The sequence below is a fragment of the Eucyclogobius newberryi genome, unplaced genomic scaffold, assembly GCF_026437365.1.
Source record: "Eucyclogobius newberryi isolate DKJ021-1_F unplaced genomic scaffold, fEucNew1.0.hap1 SCAF_10, whole genome shotgun sequence".
NCBI lineage: Eukaryota > Metazoa > Chordata > Actinopteri > Gobiiformes > Gobiidae > Eucyclogobius > Eucyclogobius newberryi.
In genome coordinates this window covers 11,765,003-11,791,695 of record NW_027315724.1, presented here as the reverse complement: position 1 = coordinate 11,791,695, position 26,693 = coordinate 11,765,003, and the positions used below count along the sequence as shown (strand labels likewise).

General features: G+C 40.1%; 2 protein-coding genes across 6 annotated transcripts in view; one reads left to right on the top strand and one right to left on the bottom strand.

Annotated features, from left to right (window-relative positions):
* The window catches only part of dscamb (Down syndrome cell adhesion molecule b), a 165,980-nt gene that overhangs the window by 45,853 nt on the left and 93,434 nt on the right, over window positions 1-26,693 (top strand). The window lies entirely within an intron of this gene.
* get1 (guided entry of tail-anchored proteins factor 1) overlaps window positions 23,473-26,693 on the bottom strand; it is a 222,610-nt gene continuing 219,389 nt past the window's right edge. Inside the window, exon 6 of the mRNA XM_072461050.1 lies at window positions 23,473-23,485. The gene's annotated coding sequence lies outside the window, so the exon portion shown is untranslated. The remainder of the gene's footprint in view (window positions 23,486-26,693) is intronic.

The following is a 26,693-nucleotide window of genomic DNA, read 5'->3' as shown; positions in this document are numbered from 1 at the left end:
TTGACAAAAATGTATACGTATTTCAATAGTTTTGGTAGATAATGTTATGGCAATCCAATTGATAGGTGTTCAAACATGACTTTAAATGTATTAGTTGAGGTTTAAGTCTGTAAAATTAATCACAAAAGTGTAGAAATAGCATCCTGATTGGAAAGTTTACGACATACATTTTTTACATTTGTACATTTTTAATCATCTTTTTTTGCAGCATTAAAAAAAGCTATAAGCAATATAATCGATATTCAAATTTTGCAGATTAAAACAAAAAACATACAGAATATATTATGTAACAGCCCTAATGACTACATAAATAATAGTAAACCTTTGGTAAAATTGTAAACATTGGCAATATCGATAAATTATTCCATAATATCGTGTTTTAGAAACTCCATGACAAAAGTGGTGTTCTTCTCATTTTTAAGTGATTAACGTAATTCATGATTCATATTATAATTTGTCAAAAAGTCAGTTTGTTCAATCTCTTAACATCAATTATAAATATGCTTTTGACATATTTAAAGTTTTTTGGCCATCCACTTACTTCAAATTGATCTGGTCTTATCCTAGTTCTAATATATTCTACGTTCTATAATGATTCCGGAAAGTTCCAATTCTTTTCGGTTTCTATAATTTGCAGTACTGAGTATCTATTTTCTGAAGTTTTAGTATCAATTACAGTAGTATCTGGGTAAGATTTGTTTTTGACAATCCATGCAATGTATTCTGTATTTTCTGCAAAAGTCATAATCATCACAGCAACAATAATACTGTTAGACAATACATTACACTTACATGCATTTCACACATTTGTCATTTTAATTCCCCAGAGCACCTTTATTCAGCCCCCCCTCTCCCTCCTCTCCCTCCTCCCTCCTCTCCCCTCCTCTCCCCCCTCTCCCCCCTCTCCTCGCCCTTCTCTCTCCTTTCCCTCCCTCCTCTCCTTCCTCTCCCCCCTCTCCTCTCCCTCCTCCCTTCTCTCTCCTTTCCCTCCCTCCTCTCCCTCCTCTCCCCCCTCTCCCCCCTCTCCCTCCTCTCCCGCCTCTCCATCAGGGCTTCAGTATTGGTGTGCAGAGTGCAGGCAGCAGCAGCAGCACAGAATGACCACATCACTCAGCAGCTTCCAATACTGCGCCGTCCTTTGCGAGCCTGTTTGTTTGCTCAGCCTCCTCAGCCTGTGCACCTCATCTGTACACAGGGAGAGACAGCTGCTGAAAGCTACAGATACAGGGAACGCTCCAGTACAGCCTCCTTTAGCGTGGAGGCGTGGAGGTAAAGGAGGTCGCACACATTTTACAGGCATTTTAGCGAGAAGTTTACATTTGGACGTCCACGTTTGGATGCAGTGCCGGCTATACACTGAAATAGATGGGATTGGTTACTGTGTTTTCTGATTTGAAAAATAATACCAGTGCGTTTAAAAGTTAACTTAAATATTTGGCTGTCCGTGTAGAACCAGATCTGAACCAGGTATATAACAAGATGTGTGCAATGAGAACTATGCCATACATATAAAAATACAACAACAGTGCAATACAAATATTAATCCGAAAAGCAATATTTGCAAGTAGTAGTTCTGTCACAATTGGGGATGCCACGATATCATGTTTCTGGATTATAATTATAGTATACACATTACTATTCCTCAATTGTGTCACCAACTTTACCAAATTGAAGTTTCTGAATGACAGATAAAGATAGATAAAAAGGAACTTTACATTTAGGTCTGTTTTTCGGACTATAAAGACTTGTTATTCTTCTAAAATTGTCATGAATATTATTTTTTGTTTTTTACGATTACACTGTGACCTGAATAAACACAATTATTGATTAACCTAAATATCTTGACGTCCCTTCTGACAATATTTAAACAACATTTTGATACTATAAGTAATACCCCTAATACTGGATACTATTTTCAATACTACAATGATTCTTTTCAACGCAAATAATTTGTGCTTTATTTATGTTTCCGTGTGGTCTTATCTGATACAATTAGAGATCATTCTAAAATTGTTGCCGAAAGGTCAAATCCTATTAATATGATTTTAAAAAATTAAAATAAATTTGGGATACCCTAGGGATACTTTTAACAGTTTTAATAGCGAGAAGTATTTTAAAAAACACCAAAAACATACTAAACCAAAATACAAAAAATACTTAAAACATACAAAATAAAAAAGCAATAAAATAAGTAAAAGCATTACAACTAAAAACACTGTCAGATTATTAGGCCCGAGCGCCACAAGCTGGCGAGAGGCCTATTAATCTCGTAAGGCCGTGCGAAGCACGGCTGCGAAAGTGCGCACGTAGTGCGCACAAAATCGAGCGCGAAGCGCTCGCCCACTTCCAAACACTCACTAACGCACTCCTCCACTCATGCACGCCCCGTGCATACTAATTAGTTGTAGGAAAATGGAACATTACCGTTGTAAACGGGCGAAGCCCGTGCAAAAGTTCGCACTAAACGAGCACTTTACATTGGGATGACGACCGCGAAGCGGTCGTCATCCCCATATAAAGCACTCATTTGCGCTAAGTAGCTCACGAATACGTTCCCCATCTCTTGCATGTTCCGTGCATATAAGCATGTAAGGCAAAAATTGAACATTATTACTGTATAGAGGGCCAAAAACACAAAGTGGGCGGAGCCCACTCAAAATTATCGAAAGTACCCGTCAGTGACCAGGGACCCACACCATGAGGTAGGAAAGCGCGAGCGCTTTCCGAAAATGTATAGTTTATGATATTTGAAAAATGGGATACATTGTTTTCGCATCGGAATATTATTCTTTCTTTCTTTCTTCTTCTTCTTCTTCTTCTCGGGACCAACCCCCCTATTTTTCACCCAGTGAACATTGACGAAAAGTCACAAAAATTTGCACGCCTCTAAAAATCGTGCCTCTCTACATTCTGGCTATTTCCCTTTTCTAAAATTAAAAAAATTGGCGCGTCAGCGCCCCCAAATGTACCAAAAATGCATTGAGAGATGGGAAATGACCCAAAAAAAATCTGATCGTAGAATCATGAAATTTGGCGCAGAGGTAGATGGTGACAAGAGAAGTAAAAAATATTATTACGGCAACGCCGTCCGCCCAACCAAATGTCGGCCATATTGCTTCAAAAATGGCTAAACATGACTTCGGAGTTTTTCCAAACGTCGTACTTTTACGAACTCCTCCCAGGGCGTTGGCCCTAAAAAGCTGAAATTTGGTGAAAATGCTACTGAGGAGTGGGACATCAAAAGTTATCCAAATTACATTGATACCTCTCACGGTCTCTGTGCGGCGAAGCCGCAAACTGTAGCTAGAATTTCAGAAATCTCCCATATTTAAAATTTCTGCCGTTTGCGCAGATAAAGTCCGAATTGCGTCAAATTAGAATCAGTTGTTAAACTCTTTGCCCTAAACCTACTTGAAGTGAAATAAATTCATTTGGCGCCACAGCGCCCCCTACAGATTTTATATGGAGGTTAAATGTTTAGTTTTGCGAAATTATATGAAATTTGACACACAACTCAATTTTAGCATCCCCATCAAAAAAGTCAATGACTCATGTCATAATTGTTATGGCGTTGCCGTAACGATGACCGAAACCTTTCATGTTATTCCAATGGGGAAATCGCCAGAACATGTTTACACTTTAGACTTTCACAAACTCCTCCCAGGGCGTCAGCCCTATTAACCATCAAAAGTTATCCACATTTTCATTCAAAGAGTCACGGTGTCTGTGCGGCAAAGCCGCACATTTTGCCAAGAATTCAAAATAAAATTGCTTTTTGATGGTAAAACAAAGGGGAGAAGATGTGACAGCGTCACAGATTCAGCAGTAGGCGTAATAAAAGGACAATTGGGGCGCGTTAGCGCCCCCTCCTCTTGCGGCGTGGCGGCGGTGTGGCGGCGGCGTGGCGGCGGCGTGGCGAGGGCCGATCATTGCCGCTTGCGGCTATATTTATTATTATTATTGAATTATCAAGAAAGAAAAATTGGCATCTTCTCTTAAGCTAATAGCCCTGGTTTTCCTGTGTGTGTCGTGTCTGCCTCGTCTGTGTTTACAGTAGCCCTCCTGTGCCCAAATAACATTAACATTTCATTATGCGCCAAAACGCTATGCAACTGTACCCAAAATGGCAAGTGCGCACTCAAATATTAATGAGACCGGCAAAGTTAATGGCTCCAAATCTGTGCAACGGGGGTGAGAATAGGAGAGAGAGAGAGAGAGAGAGAGAGAGAGAGAGAGAGAGAGAGAGAGAGAGAGAGAGAGAGAGAGAGAGAGAGAGAGAGAGAGAGAGAGAGAGAGAGAGAGAGAGAGAGAGAGAGAGGGAGAGAGGGAGGGGGAGGGAGAGAGAGAGAGAGAGAGAGAGAGATAGAGAGAGAGAGAGAGAGAACTTGTAAAGCTGCACGGGCTCTGGGGGTGAGGAGGGGGGAGGGAGGGGCATAATCAATGAAGTGAAGTGTGTGTGTGCTGGGCCATGGAGTCGAGTTCACCAGCCTATTTTTACTGAGAACACAGGTCTGTTGCTATGCTCTTTGAGAAGGCTTAAGTTGGTGATGAGAGGATGCGGCGGGGTGGGATTCTTTCTGTGGTCTCCATCTCGTGACACCTCCAGAGTGGGCGAGCTGGCCTTGTGCGCGCGCGCGGGGGGTGTCTCCGCTAAGGTGACACTTTCTATTGATTATTGATGATTTGATCCATTAGACACTCATAGGAACGTGTTGACACCAGCAGAAATAGGGCCGTGCGTGTGCGTTCTTTTCAGGCTGAGGTGGCGTGAGGTGTGAATGCACTGCTGTCCGCGCACACACGTGAAAGGGACTGTTTTCATACTCAAATCTGCCTACCTTGGAACACTAGTGTGCCTTGAACAGAATCCGATTGGAGTTAACTCATTCACAGTTATCGAATGTTATAAATGGCCATTTTGGAGTGTCCTGAGAAAACCTCTGATCCAGAAAAGACACAAGAATAACCTTGAAAAATCCCAAGAGCCCGGCATAGTGACACAGACATTATTTACCCCTCTTCTTTTTCTTCTTTTTTTAAATTGGGGTCATTTGATATTGTCTTAGTGGCTGGTGTGCCGCGACATTTTTTCAACAAAAACGTGTGCTGCCAGCAAAACACTGATTTAGCCAATTCTAATTCTGACAAATGTGTCTCAAGCCTAGATAGAATACTTAAAATAAGATTACATTGTATAGTTCGGCTTGCAAATAATATAAATAAACTTATGACTGCTGTACATTTAGTATAGTCATATAAGTATTTTATTTGAGTCCCTTCACCACATGAGTTTTCGACTTTATCACCTTAATAATAAATACTCCCTGAGGCTTTGTCTGCAAGTAAAGGCACATGAGTCTGTGTTCTGACTTGTAAACATGCATTTAAACTTACTGTACAAGATAATCCACCCAAACAAGTCAATCAGATTGTGCTGATGTGGTCTGCTCCAGATGTGGTCTATTAGATGTGAGATTAGGGAGAGTTGTGCTGGATTAGCCAATCCACAGGCCCAATAATCTTAGATTAGATTATAGTATATGGACATCTGGGTCGCTGCAAGATCTGCACCAGCAAAATAACATTAAGTCAGCCGAGCCCTGAGACACTGACAGTAATCAGCAGCATGACAACATACAAGGACAGGAGCGATCAGTTGGTCCACTTTCACTGGAGCACAACAAGCCACTCCCTCACTCATGTTTATGTGCACATGTTGTACATCATACTTTACCTACTTTATACAGTGTGTTTCCTTACGATTTCATGAATACAATGCATTCTGGAGAATGTATAGATAAGGATTAGCATTTACATTATTAGTATTATCATAGCAATCGTTACAGTTCACAATGTTTTAATTATATAATACAAACATGGACATAAAAAACCTAAATAGCAAAGTGCTGGACAGACTTTTTCTATTTCTACTTTAAGGGCACCATGTATGTTAATGCTGCAAATATTTAAGTATTCAGTGAGTTTTCATGTGCTTTATCACAAAGCTCTACATTACGCTAAATACCTCAAATTACCTCTAACAACAGGCTTTACAGTTGACATCTGAACAGATAATACAGCATCAGAGTGAAGTAATCTCCGGTAGTGTGTTTAAACGAGTGATCAGGCCCAGCGCAGTCCTCTCATAATAACAGAGATTCTCCTGGCTCTCTCTACCTCCGTCTGGCCTCAGCGTTTGTTCCCAGGCCTCTTGGCAGATAGATGTGCACAGATTACACCTTCTAATTGGTGCTAGCTGCTGTGGGCTGCTGTACTTCAATGGAGTTTAGTGCTGTGTCCACTCTTTCCATGCACTGTGGATGTGTAATAACAAGCATAATGACTTTAGGATAGAGTGTTTATACTATGCTCTAGTCAAGTGCACTCACACATAGGATTAATATTCCTATTGATCCCTGGGGAAATTTTAATGCTACACTACTATCATACCAAATACGGACACAAAGACACAGAGGAGAATAAAGTGGTCCAACGCCCAAATTTGTATAAATATCCAAGGGGGCTATCTACAGAACAATCAGTTTACTCTTTTGAAGAACTGCCATGTCAACAACTTAGAATCCAAATTATGACTCAACTTGAAGTAGGAAATTATTTAAAAAAGGTTAAAAAAAAATTCCATGAATCAACAGAGAGCTAGACCACGCGTTGCTATTTCGTAGTAGTTGATTAATACATTTAGTCATATTGGCATCAAATGCGTTCAAACTACTCTTTCTGACCCCTAAGCCACCCACCATCCCTTTACATTTCATAGCATTCAGCATGAACATGAATATTTGAGTGTGCGTAATAGGCCAGACGCGCGCCTCTCTGCATGGGCATAAATCAGGGCAAACAAACACCTGACACAGCCCATATGATAGCTGATTAGCTTGTTAGCGAGTGACATTATTGGAGGTGACAGTGCCATCATGATGAAGCAGTGGGCCTGGGTTTCCATATCTGGCCTGGCTGCGTGTCAGCGTGAGAAGGAGAAAAGGAAAAGTGCAAAGGATGATGACGCAGATATACCCGCGATAGCTCCAGGCTAACACTTGTGCATATGGTATGGCTCAGATTTGACGTATATAATTACAGCTACAAGTGATAATGTCATTCTGAAATCATGTAATACTGATATAATATATAGGTTAGCAGGAAAGTTTTAATGCATCTAATATGTTGATGACTTATGAGTGTCACTTCTGAACTAAATGTCATATATATCCATTTGAATCCAGATCACTTTTCCTAGCATGACACTCATATTTTACTCCAATAAAGGATCGCTGGTTCAGTTGTCTCTCTAATAAGATAATAGGCTGTGTTCACGTGACATATTGTAGACATCCATCCATCCATTTTCTACCGCTTGTTCCCTTTCGGGGTCGCAGGTGACTTCGGGCCTTAGGCAACTCGTCGCAGGGCCAACACAGAGACATAGACATTACAGACAGCCATTCACTCTTACATTCATTCACTAGGGCCAATTTAAAGTCACCAATTTTGCCTAACACATTCATGTCTTTGGACGGTGGGAGGAAGCCGGAGAACCCGGAGAGAACCCACAGTAGCACGGGGAGGACATGCAGACTCCACCCAGAGAGATCATGTGATGTTGGTCTGGTCCGGGAATCAAACCCATGATCTCTTTCTTGAGAGGCAAGAGCGCCTTTGCCACCGTGCACACGACATATTCTACAATTCCTAAAGTTCAAAACTCAATAACAGGATTGTTGTCAGTTGAAAATACTTTTAACTTGGAGATAAATATGGTTATTTTAAGGAGCCAATCCCAAACAAATAATAAGATTCCCATAGAGTTACAGTATATAGGCCCTCCATTTGAAATCATGGCATCATCACATTCTAGAACGTAAACACAAGCTACAGTTTTACTCAGATTAGCAACTCAGTGCCTCACTGTGGCAACACTTATTGACTAGAAAGACAAAGCTCATTTTGTAAACTCTGTCTTCATCATAATCCTAATTTGACAGCGTTTGTTTACCCTCCACGTTGACATAATGTGAGTGTAAACCCCAGTATTGTGTGTATATTGTGTGCACAGAGAATGCCGCAGTCCCGCCTTTGCCGTGTCTGGCCTTTATCACTCGTGCATACAGTATGTTTGTGTCTGGTATAGTGTGTGATTCTAGTTGCATTTGTCACTGCTTTTTCCCGGGGTGTGTGCGCGTCACATTTGATTAAAGTTAACCCTGCGAGCCGGCTGGTAGAACCCCCCCTTTTCTCCCCACCTCTGCCTGTAACGTCCCCCCTATCTCCTCTTCCGACCCTCCATCCTTCTATCACACCATCTCCTTTCTCCCCGGCGCACATCGAGAATACGCTCCCTCAAGGTCTCACCCTCCCTTTCCTCACTCCCACGGGTGGCGTTTCCGTGGTAACAGTGTCAGAGTTGACTGGGTGGGTGCAGATATATGGCTGCCCTTTATCGGACTACACCACCGGTTCCCGTTAATATAAAAGCACCCCCTGTTCTCACCTCCAATGGACTGCTCCACATGACACGCACGAATGTTAGCTCGACCCGGGGTTCAGTGTGTGTGTGTGTCTGTGTGTCTGTGTGTATGTGTGTGTGTGTGTGCCTACCATCGTTCAATATATGTGTTCATTTCCGTCACTATGTCACTGTGTTACGTGTGCGAAGTGGACGAGCTCTTATTGAATGGGATGTATTTGGGGAGGAATTTCTTGCTTGTCATTCTTCTGTGTCCTTGGGTGGAAAAAAACAAAATGGAGACTAGTCTTTTCTCTGCTTTGTCTCCCTCCCCTTAAAGAAATCACCTCACACAGCAAGCACAGGCAAAACAGAATGTGACCAGTCATACTAAACAACCCCCAGACATATGAATATTGTCATTTCTAAGTGAATAATTGAAATACAAACAGAAGTAATTGGGCATACATTGGGCACACATTTGCAAGGAATGGGAGAAGCTGACTGAACCTGATGCTCGATTATATGATTAAAAAGGCCTCAATGCGTGCACCTTTAATTTCTCCAAATATTTAAGTGATTCTCTGTATTGCCTACTCTACAAATATATGTTATTACTTATGAAATTCATATTAACTTGATGAAACTAACTTATGAACTGAATAATAAATGATGAGAGCAAACATGGCATCAACATATCATCATTTTAATTTACCCTAAACACACTGGATTTGTGGTGGAGAAGATGTGTTGACAGCAGCTGGGAATGGTGTTAATGAGAACCACTGAACACTACCTTCACTTTACATTCACAATTATTACCAACATTTTTTACGATCGTTCTGACACATTTTGGAATGTAGCAATTGTGTGTTTACATTTAGCCTACCCGTTCCACTGAATTCAACTTAAGAAGGCACTTTGTATTTATTTGAACTTGCGACATCCTATCATATCTTATTTTGTTGGCAGCACCTGGAGAAGCAATCCACATGCATTTACAAAAAAGTTACGCGGTGCACCTTTATGCCACCCGTGTCATCTTTAAAATTAGGCAAAGACGAGCTGTTCCTGTCCCTGCTATAATTATGAAAACACTCCTCCACATGATTATTGCCCTCATAAAAGCGGCGCACAGCAGGACTGCAAGTGTCCAGACAACATCCCACTGAAACACGCTTCTGCCATCCATCCGCACACACAAGTATTATGTCTTTAAAGTAATTACCCCACGCTTGATCCAGACTGAGTTTAGTAGCATGTGATAATCCGTGCGGGCTGGGCAGCATATGGAGGAGGAGGAGGAGGAGAATTATAAGACAAAAATATAATAGTAAATATAAATATATATAGTGGATGTCCGCAGAGAAACATAAGACTGCCTTATGACACACTGAGGGCGGCCCTTAATGATGTGAGAAAGTTGGTTTGTAATTTCAACTGGAACTGATATGAATGCATGCGACGGTGATTTACTTAGTGTGGAAGCTGTGTGACGAGATGCAGATAATACTATAGGCTGATAAGTAATAAAAGATTTGAACGAAATATTCCATGCCTGGTAGATATTAGTACAAGCAGTGACCAGATGGTGCTCTTTAAGAAGACTTATATGCTCATATAGTTATAATCTATGACACCCATAGATCATTATTTTATATTTTGTCCATCTTAATCGCAATATTGATCTAAAACAACAAACAAATCACCTAAAATAGATAATTTCTGCGAGCTACAGTTCATAATAGTGATCAATGATTATATTTTTCGTTTTGTTATTGTCCCAAAATGGCTACAGAATGCTGCTGAATCCCACTTGTCACAGAAGAAGTAAAGAAAAACTGGAGCACAAAGTAAGCACAGAGCAGTGGGATCGGTGAAAACGGGGATAGTTGGAGCAATGGCGCCTGATTGCAGTTGAATCAAGATCGTCAAACACGCATGCAAATGTTTAAATACAACCTTGAGAGAATAAATGAGAAAGGAAAACATGCTTATTCCAACTTCAACACTTTAATAGGTCCCCGAGGTGCAAATGCTCCGCAGGCCGCGCTGACAAATAATACATACAACCACACACTCCACAAGCCAAGACAATACAAAAACATGAACATAAAAACAACAAGAAGTAAAGTTTGATTAGTATATACAATATTATAGAATTAATTTAAAAGGCTAATCACGGTTGGAACACAATCATTTCACTGTCTTTTGTCCTACACTTGGGTTAAAAACGCATAAAAGTTGATTCTGCTTAATATTTCTCCTTTAATGAGTGGAAACACAGTGGCCTCTCGCTGCCTAAGAAGTCATCATATTATCATCAGAGAGAGCCTCGACGGGCAGGTAACAAGGGGGCAGGACGTAGAATCAGCTCCATATTGTCACAATCACATAGTCTTTTGGAGAACCTCTCCTGCTGAGACTTGGGAAATTGATTGAACTGCCACAGAGCCTGTTCTTTCGACAAATTCTCAGCCAATTTTACCTCCTGTTTTTTTTGGCACTAGGGTATCTTTTCCTGCTTGATTTGCATCAATAAACCTCGGTAAGCAAGCCATTGTGATGCCTAATTGGGTGGTAATGAGCTGTCGCATTATGCAGAGTACCGAGGTTCAAGCTTATTAGTTGCTTGGTTGCCCATAGCATTTTCCTGTCTTGCCTCGGCCACTAGCGTTGCACCGATGTCAATGCAACTGGCCTCTCTCTCTCCTCCATCTCCCCCCGTGCTTCATCCCTATTCTTCTCAGCTATTTTGTTTCAGTACCCCCCACCTTACCCCTCCTCTCCGGCCCCCTCTGCAGTTCTAAAAATAGTCTCCTATTTTCCAGGAGGCCAGGGCCATGTACAGTGAGACAGCAATCAGCATGGCGGCCTGGCACATCAAGAAGAATAGCTGTCATTCTGCTAACACTAGCTAATAGAATTTTTTCGACATTAGGGAGAGCTCTGCTGGACTCAAAAGGGGGTCTGATTTTGGGCCACTTGGAATTAATTGAACTTTGATCTAATATTTCCCCTCATTTAGTTAAACCATGCATCGATACAGTGTTATATGTACAATTACAGTATATTTAGCTATATTACTAGACTAGATAGAGAGAGTGACCAAAAACAAACAAATAAACGAACATGTGTAGCTAAAAAGAAAGAGCAAATGTTTGTTGGCATAATTGTTCCCACTTGTGCTAGTAATTTTCTAATTTGTTTGAAATTTAGCGAGGTCCTGATAGTGATGATAATAATTCAATACTGTTTCTGTTTTTGATCTCGACTGATTTAAAAAACAAATCACATATCTTTTGAATATTAAGATGTTTTGTACGGAAAATTGCACCCCTACTATATCACCCACATTCTTTAAAAAAGTATGTAAAATGATCATTATTGCAGTAGCTGTCATAGTGGTAGATACTATAGTCTGTACACACAAACTGGTAATAGTGATTAATAACATTTAATATAACTTGCGTCCAGTAGACTGACTATATTGTAACAATCATCAAATCGAACAAATTAGGCTACTTTCATGTTCTATGTACATTTAATGTATAGCTTCTGCTACTGTTTATAGACCTTTTGCAATTCTCCTAATCTGTTCAATATGCACATTTAGAACATTCAATTATGAATTAATGACACTGAAATCCCCATTTGACCATCAGCTAGTGTCAACAGATTACTTAATTGAGGAGTCAGCGCTTACTAACGACCCGTACAGACTGGATGCAGGAGCTAACGAATCAGAAAAGTGTGCCTGGTGGCTTTGATAATTAGCACTTTAACGAGCGAGCGGGCTGTTTGTATGTCAGCACGGAACTGAAGACATTTCCATCTCCGGATCTGCATGGCGTGCGGAGCGATGGAGCCCTCGGGTAACTGTTGACACTGGGCTGGGTTTCACGGCGTCTCTGGCTCCCGCTCATGACTCTCCCCTATTTCCCTATGTATTTATGTAACAGCGCTAAACGCTTAGAACCGCCGCGCACTCATCTTCACGGAGCCGCGCTTTCGTGCCTCCGGGCAGAAATAGACTTTCCGCACGCAGGCAGACGAGATCATTAAGCGCTCCGTCGCCGTGCCCCATAACCGCCTTCCACCTTCTTCACTTGTCACTTATGATTGCCACGAGCAGTGCGCCATATGTGTTTGTACGACCGAACCCCCCGTGTTGTTTTAAATACGCGAGGCACGCCGCACTGCACGACGTAATTTCTCCACGCTATTCCCGAGCGTGGATGAAAGCTTAGCGTTTTGGGCGACTGATACATTTTGGATACTTTTTGATGATGTGATCAGAGGGACCCGGTGTCTCTGCTCATCTGCCTCTCCTCGTCTTCCTCTCTCTCTTCCAGCATGATGTATTCTGGCTCTACCCGCCCCTGCTGCAAAGGGGAACGCTCACAGTAGACAAAGGCAAATAGTTTCCAGCTGCTCGCTAATTCTCTTTCTGATCTCCGGGTGAGCAGGTGCTTCACAGGCAAATGTTTTCTCCGCGTCGGTTGTAGTACTGACAGTCGTTTGTTGTGTAGAGTCTTGTTTTATCTTCAGAGGAAAAGAAAATATGTCGGTATCTTGGAATGAGAAGTGTAAGATATTTCTTTTTACACATAAAGCAAACGTCTTTTCGCAACTTTAATGAGCGTTTAACCTAGTCACGATGCTGTTTCCTCATCATTAGTTTACTCACAGTTGTATTTTGATTGATTCATGCAAGTTTGAGTTAATCCTGAATAGGGGTGTCACAGTATAAAATGTTACTGTTACGATTATTGTGAGAAGAAACGTTGCAGTTTAACAATTATTCACGATTATTGGAACGTGGCTAAATATTCCATCATTCTTATACATCACTGTTACATACATACATACATCCATTATTACGTGAGCAGCTTTATAAAATTGAACTTTCTAAATGCAAAAGTAAAATTCTGTGACATTAACTGCCACATAAAATCACTATGCATTTGGGTGTACTCTTTGGGGTCCAGATTGAATAGAAATGACATAATTTAGCTTCTAAAATTGTCACGATTATTAGTTTTTACTTCTTGCATATTTATATACATACTTACATACTGTGACCTGAATAATAAATGGATTATCTGGTTAACCTCGACATCACTACCCCTGTATTGTCCTGCAAACTGGGTCTCGAGTGCTTGGAAAAGACTGTTTTCACCTACCACCTATCCCCGCCCACATACCTGTAAGTTGTTGTAGTAGTAGTTATGATTATTTGATAAATGAAGACTCAGCGCGACACATGTAGAGTTCTAAAATGAAACACAGCCGATTTTCAAAACTAAAAACACATAAATGACAAACTGCTGCTTATTACAGTGAAATGTAATTATCAAGAGGCGGGCGGGGCTTATCCATTCTGCAGTTTTGAACAGGAAGTAAATTAACCTGTTTCTATTATTAAGCTGTTTTAGATAAATATTGTGGTTTGAAATAAGCTAAATTTAAAATGATGATCTACGTATAGTATGTTATAGTTTAATGTATCTGAAAAAAGCATAATATGCCTCCTCTAAAATGAAGATCGACACATGACAAACAAAATCCACTTTCTTCTCCTTTTAGCTGGTACCCTTATGCTTCTCAGCGGGCGTTGTATCAACACCCTCATTTATTGCTCTGTTGTTGCCAAAACCTTTTAGTTAGCCATGCCCAAACTTAACACTAAGTACAACAAATAGCCTAAATGTGAAGCTGCAGTTCAGGTGGTAGAGCAGGTCCATCCACCCTTTCTTTAGGCTACAATGTCTTGGCACTTTTTCATTGTAATGACATTGCAATTGCATGAAGTAACTTAAAATTTGCTTTTTCCTCTGTCAGTAAAAGTATGTGGTTTGAGGCAGAGTTACGACTTAAAGGATGAAATGTGACTATTTAAAGGTCTGTCTTGTTTATGATCATGAAATCAACACTGAAAGACATTTTTATTTTGTGTTTGAAAAGAAATTCAGATTGAGCAATGGGAAAAAGGCAAAAATGTATAATTTGCAATTGTTTTCCTGGAGGTATGGACAATTAGAATATCAAGTATATTCATTATTCAAACTGACAACAAAAAGAACTGATTGAAAATAAAATGAACATAAACATTTAGACTCTAGAATAATCTTACCAACAAGGGCATAATGCACTATTGTTATTTGTTTTATGGTTCCAATATTTGAACCTCAATATTTGAACTATTTTACTACCACATAAATATTTAGCTTGGACATCCTTACACCATTCATATCTGAAAGTGCAGGTAATATAAATCTTCACCAGCTTTATTGTGTAACTTGTGAATATGTTATGTGGTCTGTAAAGTTGTTAATGCCCCAGTTTCTGCTCTCCATGTTCCTCTCCCAAAGATGGACCACTGTAGCCCTGTGTGTGTCATCATGCCCTTCATAGACTGCTGCTTCATCATCCCAGGCGGCACTGACTGGCTGATGGACAGCAGTCACTGATTAACATATTGACTCTAATTGACTGTTTGGCTGGTCGTCTAAATGAGTGAGAGAGGAGCAGGTTTATCCAGTGGCCGGGCGGCTGGCGGATTGCTGCTGCTGCTGCTGCTGCTACTGCTGCTGCTGCTGCTGCTGACGACAACCGCCTGTATAAGGAACACTGCTCGCTAATTAACTGCGTGACCCACTCAAGTCCTGGCTGACTGATTGACTTGCCGTCTGAGCGGGCCAAATGACACGGGCGCTGGCTCATCCTTCACCGCTGCACAGAAAGGGAGTCTGCCCTGGTAATATGACCACATAGGCCTGCTGCAGAAAAACATGTTGTGAGCTTCACTGGCCAGAGGTGGGTTAAACTTAACAGTAACTTTATTTAAAGGCGGTATGGACGATTTTTCGGCGATTTGAGAATGCAGGCGGAAGTGCGCATGCGCACTCCCCCGTGCGGACCGATACAACACACACGTGCGTTTGTTTATTAGCGCAACGGATCGCATCGCATCTCTCGTCTCCCGTAGATTTCTGTCCACTTCTGCGTCAGCTCGAACTGTCTTTCTCCGTCTTCATTTTGCCCCGTACACTGAGGGAACTATATTATGATAGATCCATGTGCTTAGGCACGCGGAAACGTGAGGAGGAACCGCACGCGGCTGCAGGTGAGCGGTAGGTGCGTTTTATGATTGATACGTGGCAGGACAAATGATTTATCCACGCCACGAGGAAATATGATAAAAAATTGCTGAAAAAAATCGTCCATACCACGTTTAAATAAGTAAGCAAGTACCATTACCTTCAAATAGTATATCTCAAATAGAAGTAGTGTTCTATAAATGACTTGAGTAAGATTGACAAATTATTTGGTAGGGCATAATATTGTACAAAAGCTGGTATTTTAAAGGATAGAAAACAAAAATATTCAAATAATGTAATATTATGTAAAGCGTTGTTACTTGTGACGAACCAGAACGATTAATTGTCTAACTGTCACTACTTGACTGTAAAAATAGTAATAGCAGTCGTATACACACTCTAAAACACTTCCAAAAAGACCTCTTTATTATTAATACATCAACATTATTAAGTGAAAATGTAAAAAAAAAAAATCAACTATTTGTGAATTTGATCAATAATAATTCTCTATCTAGAAGCGTTCAGTCACCGCATTTCAACCTTTATTTAATAAAAAAAATATTTGAAAATGTCAATTTACGATAGAAGTAATCTTTTTCATTCGACTTGTCGACTCATAAAATATAATAATTAAACACAATCATCACACTTAAAAATAATTGCTAGTCAACAACTAAAATAATTGGTCATATTTTTTTATTCTACAAGATTAAAAACATCACATGGAAACACACAAAACTTTAGTCAAAAATGTTAGACAGTGGCAGGCTTGGTTGAGTGTTCATCTACCTAGTACCAGAAGGCGACAGCTTCAAACCCCATCTCAAAACATGCTCCCGTTGTGTCCTTGGGCAAGACAGTCTAGCCACACACAGCCCAGTCTTCTTCTGGCTTCAAAATCTGCTGAAATAAGCACCTTTTTTGCTGTGGCAACCCGAAAATTTGAAATAATAAAAAGGATTAACTTAGGTTGTAACAATTTCAACAATCAAAGCAATAGCAAAACATAGATAATAAACAGCCCACCATGTGCATGCACTTTGAGGAAACCCACCCAGACACAGGAGGAATAATGCAAACTCCACATACATTCTTTTTAAATCAATTTAGCTCCTGCCTGGCCTAAACCTCATCCGTCACTATCACACAGAAGGGGATTCCTCAGCCCTAATATCACCATTGCCTCGCTCACGGCTTCTGCATTTCCATTTTTCTCCATTAGCTGCAATATGAGAAGAAATTGGATAAAATGATGAGATATGCGGCAGCAATAGATGGCGATGGCGTTTGCATATCTTTTTCAAACGGCAGACTCACATCCAGTACGTTCTATTGACTAGTGCATGTCTATCCTGTTGCGTTTGTCTATAATGTGCAATCAGCGCATACAAGTCGCTGTTATTGAGCTGCCTGATTTGCACATTCAATTTCTTCCCGGCATCTGAGCAAAGCTTCTTTTTTTTCATCCAGTTTTGGCCTTCATGACTCAAGAAATCGTCATAGGTGAAAATCAATCAGGATCAGTGTGTCCGGTACATTCATTTGTCGGACAATAGCGTTTAAAAAGGCTACACTTCCTGATACTTTATCATTACCTGTCACTCATGATGTGTCAGTCCCATGACTCATGCCTCCTGAAGGACCTTGGACCGTGGCTTCTGTTAGAACTTTAGTCATCTCACAAACTATTGTTGCATTGTTCAATAGATATTGTTAATAGGAAATGGCGTCACTAGTTAGTTTCTTGCTATGCCATATACTTTTTAACATTAAAGGCGGTATGGACGATTTTTCGGCGATTTGAGAACGCAGGCGGAAGTGCATGCGCACTTCCGCCTGAAGTTCCGCCAGTGTTTGTCAAGAACTGGCAGAAGCATCTGAGTCCCTTCTTCAGACGGCTTCCAAAGATCAAGAGTTATCAGCACTTCAGGTATTTATATTGAAACTCTCACATTGTGTTAAAAAAAATAAATAGTAATGAGTGTTTTATGTGAAATAGTTAGCCATTTCTTAAATGTCCTGTTATTTGTTTACAGCTTTGATGCCAAGAGCCGAGAGTCACAGCACAGAAGAGTGCACAGACGAAGAAGAGGATGAGGATGTGATCTCTGATGTAATTGGACTCTGGTGGTGTACATATCATATCTATTATCTCATATCTCATATATTCAAAGCCATGGACCCGTTGCAGTTCGTATACCTGGCCCTGGCATCTGTTTATAAGAGTTATTCTATTAAGAGTGTTTTTTAAACTTCCTATAAGTTACTGTCCTTTCCCCCTGTATCTACTGCGTTGTAACATTAAAGGCTATCTTATCTTATCTTTTGTTGTTTGTGTTGCACTGAATCACCTGTGAATTATGTTTATCGACAAATGCAATGAACCCTATTCTGATTCTTTGATTCTATTCAGGGCCTTTTGTAATCCAAGTATTTCCATTTTAACATAGTAACTTCTAATTCTGATTCAAGTCCAGTTACCATCAATAACAACACTCCTCTTGAGTCTTCAGTGACAGCTGTAGGGGGAAGGTGGTGTCAGTGTGACAGGGGGGAGGGCTTATCTCAATGAGATGCAAATGAGCCCCCCTGTGACTCTGGGCTCACTCAGGTGAGAAACTTTGGAAGCCGTTTTCTCAGTGAATGGGTTTGAGAGTTGTATACATTCAAATGACCACAACTTACTCAAATATGATCAGATCTACATGAGTGAGACATCATTGGAAAGCTTTGAATTCACACTTTCAGAATCTGTGAATAACTCAAAATGTAACATGTAACTGGATTGGCCACGGTCAGTCACATATGACTGAAAGGATTTTTCTTTGCACTCTTCTCTTTTATTTCTTAAACTGTTTTGTGATTTCTATAATTTCTTTGTGATTTTAATGCCTTTTCCCTGTTGTGTTAAGCACTTTGAATTGCATTGTGTATGAAATGTGCTCTACAAATAAACTGCCTTGCCTTAATTCCAAGTTTGTTGCACTGGGAGACAAGCTGAAACTAGAGTAAACACAAAAAATCTTCCAGCTTATCATCAGCCTTTTATACATTTATTTCACTTCTCTGTGCCCCTATAACACATTTTAACATTTCCTTATGTAATCCACTTGGGTTGACTGGTGTATGATGCATTATGCACTAGAAATATAATATTTCTTTGATCTTGACCTGAGTGCCTTGTACGGATGAACAGGAAACGACTGTTGCTAACATGCGATAGCTTTGGTTTCCTTAGTCTCTCAGTTCAACATATATACAATTTGCCATCACTAGAAATATGGAGGATCAAGTCAGTGTTTGATGAGAAATTAATATTTTCTCTTTATAGCTGTTTTTTGCCGTCTTATTCTTGTTTAATGGTTCTCTCTAATCCAATCATCTTGCTCAAAAGGTTTCCGATAGTCAAAAGACAGATTGCTGTGGAAGCTAGTACTTCTCACTGCCCACTTTGGACTTAGGACACCAACGGTTCACTAACGGTTCACTAAAAACAATAGTGACACTTTCAGACCGTCCCATTCCGCTCCAAAGTTTGTTTGGATGATTTTGCTACGGTGCATTTTGCTCTCATTTTTAATCTTTTGTATTTGTCATGGGAGACGTATAATCTAGATTGATACCAATGATCCTACCATTACAATAGAAAGGATTGTTTACAGGTCCGGTGGTCAACAACAGCTCTCTTTTTGACCCGTCCCACAAAACAGCTTATATTTCTTACCACATTGACTTGGAGCAATATCCAGTTTCTTTTTTAATATTTAAATTGAGCAACATCCAGTTTCTAACCTGATTTTTGCAGTTCTGCATCTTTTCACTGCTAATTCCCATCACGTACCGTCCCTTCGTGGGTACCTAACAGCCGCTGTGTTTGACCCAGAATCCAGGCTGCTGTCAGTTGCAGAGAGATAGAAGCGTGACCTGCCGCAGATGCAACTCAGCTATGGACCTTGTTTCATCCCTGTATGTCTCCACTGCTCATACAGAGTCCACACAAGGGCATTTTGTCACCTTCCAGCTGCTGCGATCACATGCTCACTGAGATATGTGCTGTGGAAAAGGTCGTCCACACCACAGGAGGCAGCATACACTTTAGACGATTACTACTTCTCACACATACATTGGACCACACTTATGGCATGTTCTGTGTAAGTGCTACTCTTAAAGGACACTTACTATGTAAAATTTACCTTTTTGAGTGTTTAACCATATTATAACTTTATTCCCTTATCAAAAACATGTTGTTTTCCAACTTTCCTAGTTTTGTGTCATAGCTACCAGATCTACTGCGCTGTCCATAAATCATCGCCTGACTGAGCATTTCTACCTTAAAATCACATTCATTACAACTGCATGCCTACATTTACATGTCAAGGGTAAGTTAGTTTTTGTATTTTTTGGTTGTTTATGGTAATTCCCTCAGGACCTTGTAGATGGCGTTCTAACACAATTCCTGATACTAAAAATATCTACTGGAAGCATACATTACTTTACATGTGTGAGGCGTCTGTTAGGCAATTCCTCATTAGGATTAGTGTTACAACTCCATCTACTGGTAGCAGAGAGAATTACCATTAGGAAATAAGAATGAGCTAGCTTTCCCCCAACTTTAGGCATGATCTCGAAGCTATCTTTGACGTCATTTGGAACCAAAACTTGATTAATCGAACAACGGTCAAACTGAGCTCAAGGTATGCTTCTGATGAGGAATCGATGTTCTAACATGATTAGAAGCTCAAAGATGTGTGATTTAAACCATTTAGACCATTGCAGAGCTTTGTCCCCCACTGGCTCATTTTCTCCCTGGCTGCTGCTTCTGCTCTGTCCTGGTGTGGTGCGCATGGGGCCACCTCCCTATGCTTCATTACTGTAAGGAGACTATCTTAAGAGAGGAATGGCACACTTCCATTTGGCTCCATCAAGCTGTCAATCAAGCGGGCTCTAATCTTAGCTCTGCCCCCAGTGCTGCCCATCATTTCCTGGCACGGCAGCATGGCCAGCAGATTCAGAGGTCTAATTCTCCCCAGCTAGATAAGGACTTCTCAATTATGCAATGACGTGGTGTTGTCCCAAATTTGTTTTGATGCCGATTGGTCTATTTGGCATCAGCGATTCACTATTGGGTTTTAGTCGAGAAAATCAAGCATCTTTTTGCCGTCATACACTCAGACGATGAACTCTAATGTCAGTAATTCACCCTGCGTACGTGATGTTTTTGAATGCTCAACACAGTGAACTCTTAAAGCATGTATTAACTCCCCATTGTCTTGCTATGTCCCTGCTAAATGCCTGGAATGCGTGCTTTGGGAATCCTTCACATTCTGCAATTTAACTGTATTCTGTCAGCCATATAAACATATTATGCCATTTAAAAAGAATTGTTGATGTGCGTTGGATTTTGCAAAACATTATTTTATTACAAACAAAATCCCATTTTTCTAAATGGAAAGGCAGGGATTAATTTCCATAAACATGCAGATGTACAAACACAAACTTTGTTCCACCTCTATTTGTTTTGTGGTTTCAATTGGACAATTATTTTTGACAGGCCCTGTCAGAAGACAACAAGATAACTCTGATATATCTTGTGGCAAACATTGCAATACGTTCAATACGTTTACATTATACTATACTGTGCATCTACAAAACAACAACTGTGTACTATACACCAAGATATATTCCAATCAGATTGAAATCACAGTTTGAGTAGTCATACTTAGCAAATTGCAAAGATGGCAGTTATTTAGGTCCTGTGCAAACACTAAATATTCTGTCTACATACGTAATATATATAAAATCTGTTAATTGTGTTGTTTATACCTCTAGGATTGTGTTCTTGGAAATGTTTAAAATGTCTACTTTAAATAGAATCCAACTAAACATAACTCACAATCACAATGCTTGTCAGAAAAATTGCAATTCAATATTTTACCAAAATCTTTCAGCCCTTCTAAAATGTTTTTATTATTATGGTGGTGATGTTAAGCAGCGTGAAATGGGAGTTGAATTGGGAATGAGAGCCTAGCATATAATTTATACCACGACCAAACTTCTCTGCAGTTATCAAACGGTGCCTGTATTTGCTCCTTTTTGCTTTTTACTTATCTATACACAGCCTTTTCTATTAAACATCCTTGTGCATTGTCAGCCCCTCCACTGCAGCCTGCCTATCTGCCCGTCATTCTGTGCCGTTGTCACAGTAACCATCTCACCTTCCCCTCTCGGTCCAGCCCTAATGAGACCACTGGAGGACACCAGGAGAGCGGACATACATCACAGCCCGCCTCGAGCACCGTCGTTCTCAGAAAAAAAAAAAAAACTCAAGGCTGGCAGCTATACATCCTGTGATTACTGTGTGACCATAACATCAAGTTCACTCTGCTGCCTGGGCATTTCCATATAAATCCAATAGCATTATCGTTATTGGGTAATTAGATGGGTACTGCATGATTTGTGACCGCGAATGCAGATTAAAATTCAATTAAAGGTAAGAGTGTGCGTAGGCCTGTTGTTCTAAACGGAGCGGCTCCATTTAAAGTACATTAGGCAATTGCATGAGTAATAATAATGGCTTCACATTAGGAAAAACATAGGCCTATACAATATGATTTTTAGAGATATAGGAGAATCTTGACTCAATTGTTAATGGGATGTTGTTAGTGTCATTCTTGCTCTTGTTAGTGTCATCCCTGCTTTTGGTATAATGATGAATCAAATTTTCAATAGATAGTAGTAATAGGTTTGGTACACAACGGCGCCTGAGAACCTCACTGTTATCATTCCTAATCCAGCCACTATTATATCTCTACTGGGCTTTGCAGAGTCGTGCTAAAAGTAATAAATACTGACAGATCACGCACAATATTTTAAAGACAAAAAATAAAAAAATAAAATCGATAAAATCCTCTAATCACTACTACTGAGGAGGTGCCCCAGCGGCATTGAAGGATGGGTCAAATGCAGTGGACAAATTTCTCTACAGGGAAAATAAAGGCTAATCTAATCCAATCCTTAAACACTATGGCAACTGTCCTAATTTTTCATTGTTCTGAAAACCATGGATTGTAATTTATATTTCCCCTATGGCATTGAATACTGGGTCAGTTGCAGAAGATCATATTTATTATTACACAGCAATTAAGCTAAAATGTGATCTTACTTGCCACTCAAAATAACAAATAGATGTTAGCAGTTAATGACAAATGTTGAAACCATCGTGACACTTGTCCATTCTGCAATCCTGCTGAGTGGAATAAAAATATTGACACAGCTTCCAGGTTTAAACAAAGCTACCAAACAAAGCGCTGCACTTCAGCGGGTTGTTAACAGCTGTTCGCTCATGTTTTTATAAAGTCCTCCCATCTGCTGCCTCACCATAAAAGTCCTCATCACTGCGAACGCGGCCTCTGGGCCAGGCACAGATTGGCAATTATACACCCTGACATTCCCGGACACTTTCCGCTCTCCCAGCTGGCCAATTGAACGTGGGAAAAAAGCATCTGCCAAACGGTAATAAACGGGGGAATATAGAGCACAGGCAACAGGTTTCTGAATTCGTAATCATCATTTGGATCTACTGTCTGATGTATTTTACTGTTTTATTATGGTTGGTGATTAGCCAGGGTGCCTCACTACCTGCTTTACAATGCTTGCTAATTGCGCGTGTCATTAGCTTGTTTCATTGGGAGTCATTATGTTCCTAAATGAGTCGTGTGGCCCCGCAGTTAACTCCAAACAAGCTAAAGGAATGCTACCTTCTAACACTTCACCTTTTAGCTTGATGGTTTGTGTTGCAACTCAAATGGCCGTTAGATGTTGGAAAACTTTAGCCTTTATTAGCTAGTAGATGCTGGAAAAAGTGAGTTAATTTAACAGAGCTTCTACCAATCTATAATGGCTCCAGTTGAAAATGTTTGTGAAGAAAAGGGACGCATAATAAATAAATAAATAGATATATGTGTATATGACTGGATCTTGACAACAGTAATCAGAACATATGTTTGCATTGCAATAGAAATGTGCAAAAACATATCTTTAAATGTATTAGTTGAGTAAATATAGCAATTTCATACTTAAATATCTAGTTATCTAGTGTCTATTATTAATAATACTACTGCAGCTCATGGGAGCGGCTGCAGCTTCATCTGTCCTACAGTGTGTGTGAGTGATGACTGTACTTCCTAATCCTCCACACTCCGTCACACTGTTTCGTCCCAATCAGCTCGCCTTGTCAATATTTACTACAGTGTACATCCGCCGCCTTCTCCACACTCCTATTTCTCACCGTCAACTTAATTAGTCACAAATCTAGGTTTAATTACATCAAGTGGAAGGAAGTTGCAATCTCAAGTAGATCAAATTAGGCTCTATGCAAATACTGGAGTGTCTTTTCTCCCCATCGTCTCCATCATCTCTGTGACAACAATATCAGCTTCCAGTCTGGCTTATTTCAGCACGGAGCATTCACAGGAGCCAAATCATCATCAGCGGCAAATGAAATCGTACATTTGAAATCTCCCTTTTATGCCTGTTAAGTGCCTGTTTATAAGTCTCCTGCAGGAATGAAGGTTGTTGAGCTTTTTGAGTCAGGCTCGAGATGAGAGAGGAAAGTGAGATGCAGGAAGACGCAGAAGCAGGTGATGCCTTCAAGACAAGTTACAGGTCAGATCTGTGCAGAGGCGACCCCACTCAGTAAGAATGTTTTTTAAACTTATATTTTTATCAGCACAACCACTTAACAATAATGAAAGTAAATGTATGCAAGATAAAGACGCTCAAACCTTTAACCTTCTTACAGTACTATTGGTGCCTCGTATATGTGCCCAAAGTGGTTTGTTGATTGATTCCTGCAGTCTTTAGCTAGAGAATAGTTTCTATTCTTCCCCTCGGTTGAGCCGACGAACGGGGCAGCACGCTTCTCTGTTTCAGCCCATCCTCCAGGAAGCACTCTGTACCTGTAACATGCCCCCCTCGCCCCCCATTTTATAATTATTATGTTATGGGTGTTGCATAACATGTTTTATTATCAAATTTACCCTTAGGGTAGACTACGAAATGGGAAAAATGGCATAATAGGGGATCTTTAAAATTGCTACCATTAGCCGATTACCTTTGCTCTCTCTTAGCTGTTAAAAGTTCAATAGTTTCCCAAACCAGCTGAATAATCCACTCTTTTACTCACTAACAATATCCATGTTAAATAAACCTATGGGCAGCAGTTTCTCACAGCTAATGCTAACTTTTATTTGAAAACAACCAATTACATTTTAAAGTAAAGATTGTCCTTTTTATCTGAAAATTATTTCAGAGAAACACATCCCTTTATAAAGTATTCACCTGTTTTGTAAAGAGACAATCCGCCCACAAACTCGCTGTTCACTGCCTCTTACAGAATTTATTACTTTAAGACAAAACCCAGGGAAGTACTTAATGACAGTTAATCGGCTAATCCAGTGGTGCTCAAAATGTACCACCATATTTGGCCCTCCGAGTAACACCAGATCAAAACCAGTTCTCAACCAGGACTATTCGAGATCTAAACTATGGTCTAAAATGTATCAGTATTTTACGTTTGACTTTCTAGTTTATACAGTTTATACTTACCTAGTGATTTGTGGTGTGGAGTCAGTTGTAGCCTTTACAGAATGCTAATAAAGAAATCTAGATGTATTTTTTTGTTGACTGTGCAGCCTTTCCTTTGTTCAATCAAAGTAACAATCTTATGCTGGAGTATCTGGCCTGCAGCGCTCTTGCAGTCCTTGTACTTTTACTGTAGCTCTGTAAACTTCCTTGCTCTGGCATTGCTCTGCGTTGGGCTGGAGCGGCACCTTGGCGAATGTGTGCTGTGACCTTGCGAGGTGTAGGTTTCCATCCACTCTACTGGTCATTAAAATTCAGGCCGGGCTCCTCTTTCTCGCCCTTCATCCCCTCATTCAGCTGTCCTCGCTCCACACATGAGAGATGCATAAAGCATATGAGAGAGAGGCAGCAGACATGCAGGCCTGACACCTACCAGAGCATGAAAGAGAATTTGGGAATGACTCCAGCAGTAAGAATACATACACTACAATACAGCTGCCTCATTGTGAATTACTCTTAGATCCAATGATAATGAATGTGTTGTATAATTCAAAGTAACACTTACATAAGAACTGAACTTACTTGGAAACAGGAATTCATAATATGTTATCATAATATAAAAGGATAAAGGTGCTGTATCTGATTTTTACGGTCTTAAACATGTGAAAAACAAAACTAGTTCATTTTAAGCTCTGTGCAGCAGTTCATCCTAGAATCCTATTTATTCACTGTGATGAGTTAATAAGCACCTTTCACAACTTTCGGAGGGAGCGAGCATGCTAACAGCATACTTCCTGCTTTGCGAAGAATAACACACTAGAATTACCGTAGGAGATGCAGACAAGGCACAGCAGTCAAAATTTCACCTGACGTGCTGCAATTTGATTTAGAACCAGTTTAAATCACAACATTTTCGTTATATACATACCAACCACTGTCCATGATTTGGATTCTTTGGGAGTCCTAGTCCAAAAGAGTAATATTGTTCATATTTTTGTTGAAGATGAACAATTACCGAATCACTTTAGACCTCACACAAGTTTTGCAGTTCATACTACAGTCTTCTCGCAAATGGAAATGCTCCCGAACAGGTTAAAAACGTGAACTGTGAACTTAATTCTACAATTTAAAAAAGCGAATCACAAATTTGATCACAACCGCAATGCTTATCAGAGAGATCAGAATAGTTGCAAACACAGGAAGAACATGCAAACTCCAGGAAATGCCCTATCTTATCTGGAAATCAAACCCCAAGACCTTCTAGCTATTATGCTAAACTGTTATTTTATGTTATATTCACACTTACACACAGACGCACACACAGCATATCATAACTAGACATGAAACTAAACCTGGAATAAACCTGAAATATAAATAAATAGATAAATAAATAAAGGACTTGAACAGGACCAAATCAAGTCTAGGTTAAGATAAAACTGGGATTTAAAGGAAAACAAACAGACACAGCTATCTTACTGAACAAATTACAAAAAAATACACCCGAAGGTTAACATTAAAACTAACATTTATTATTTAGCACATCC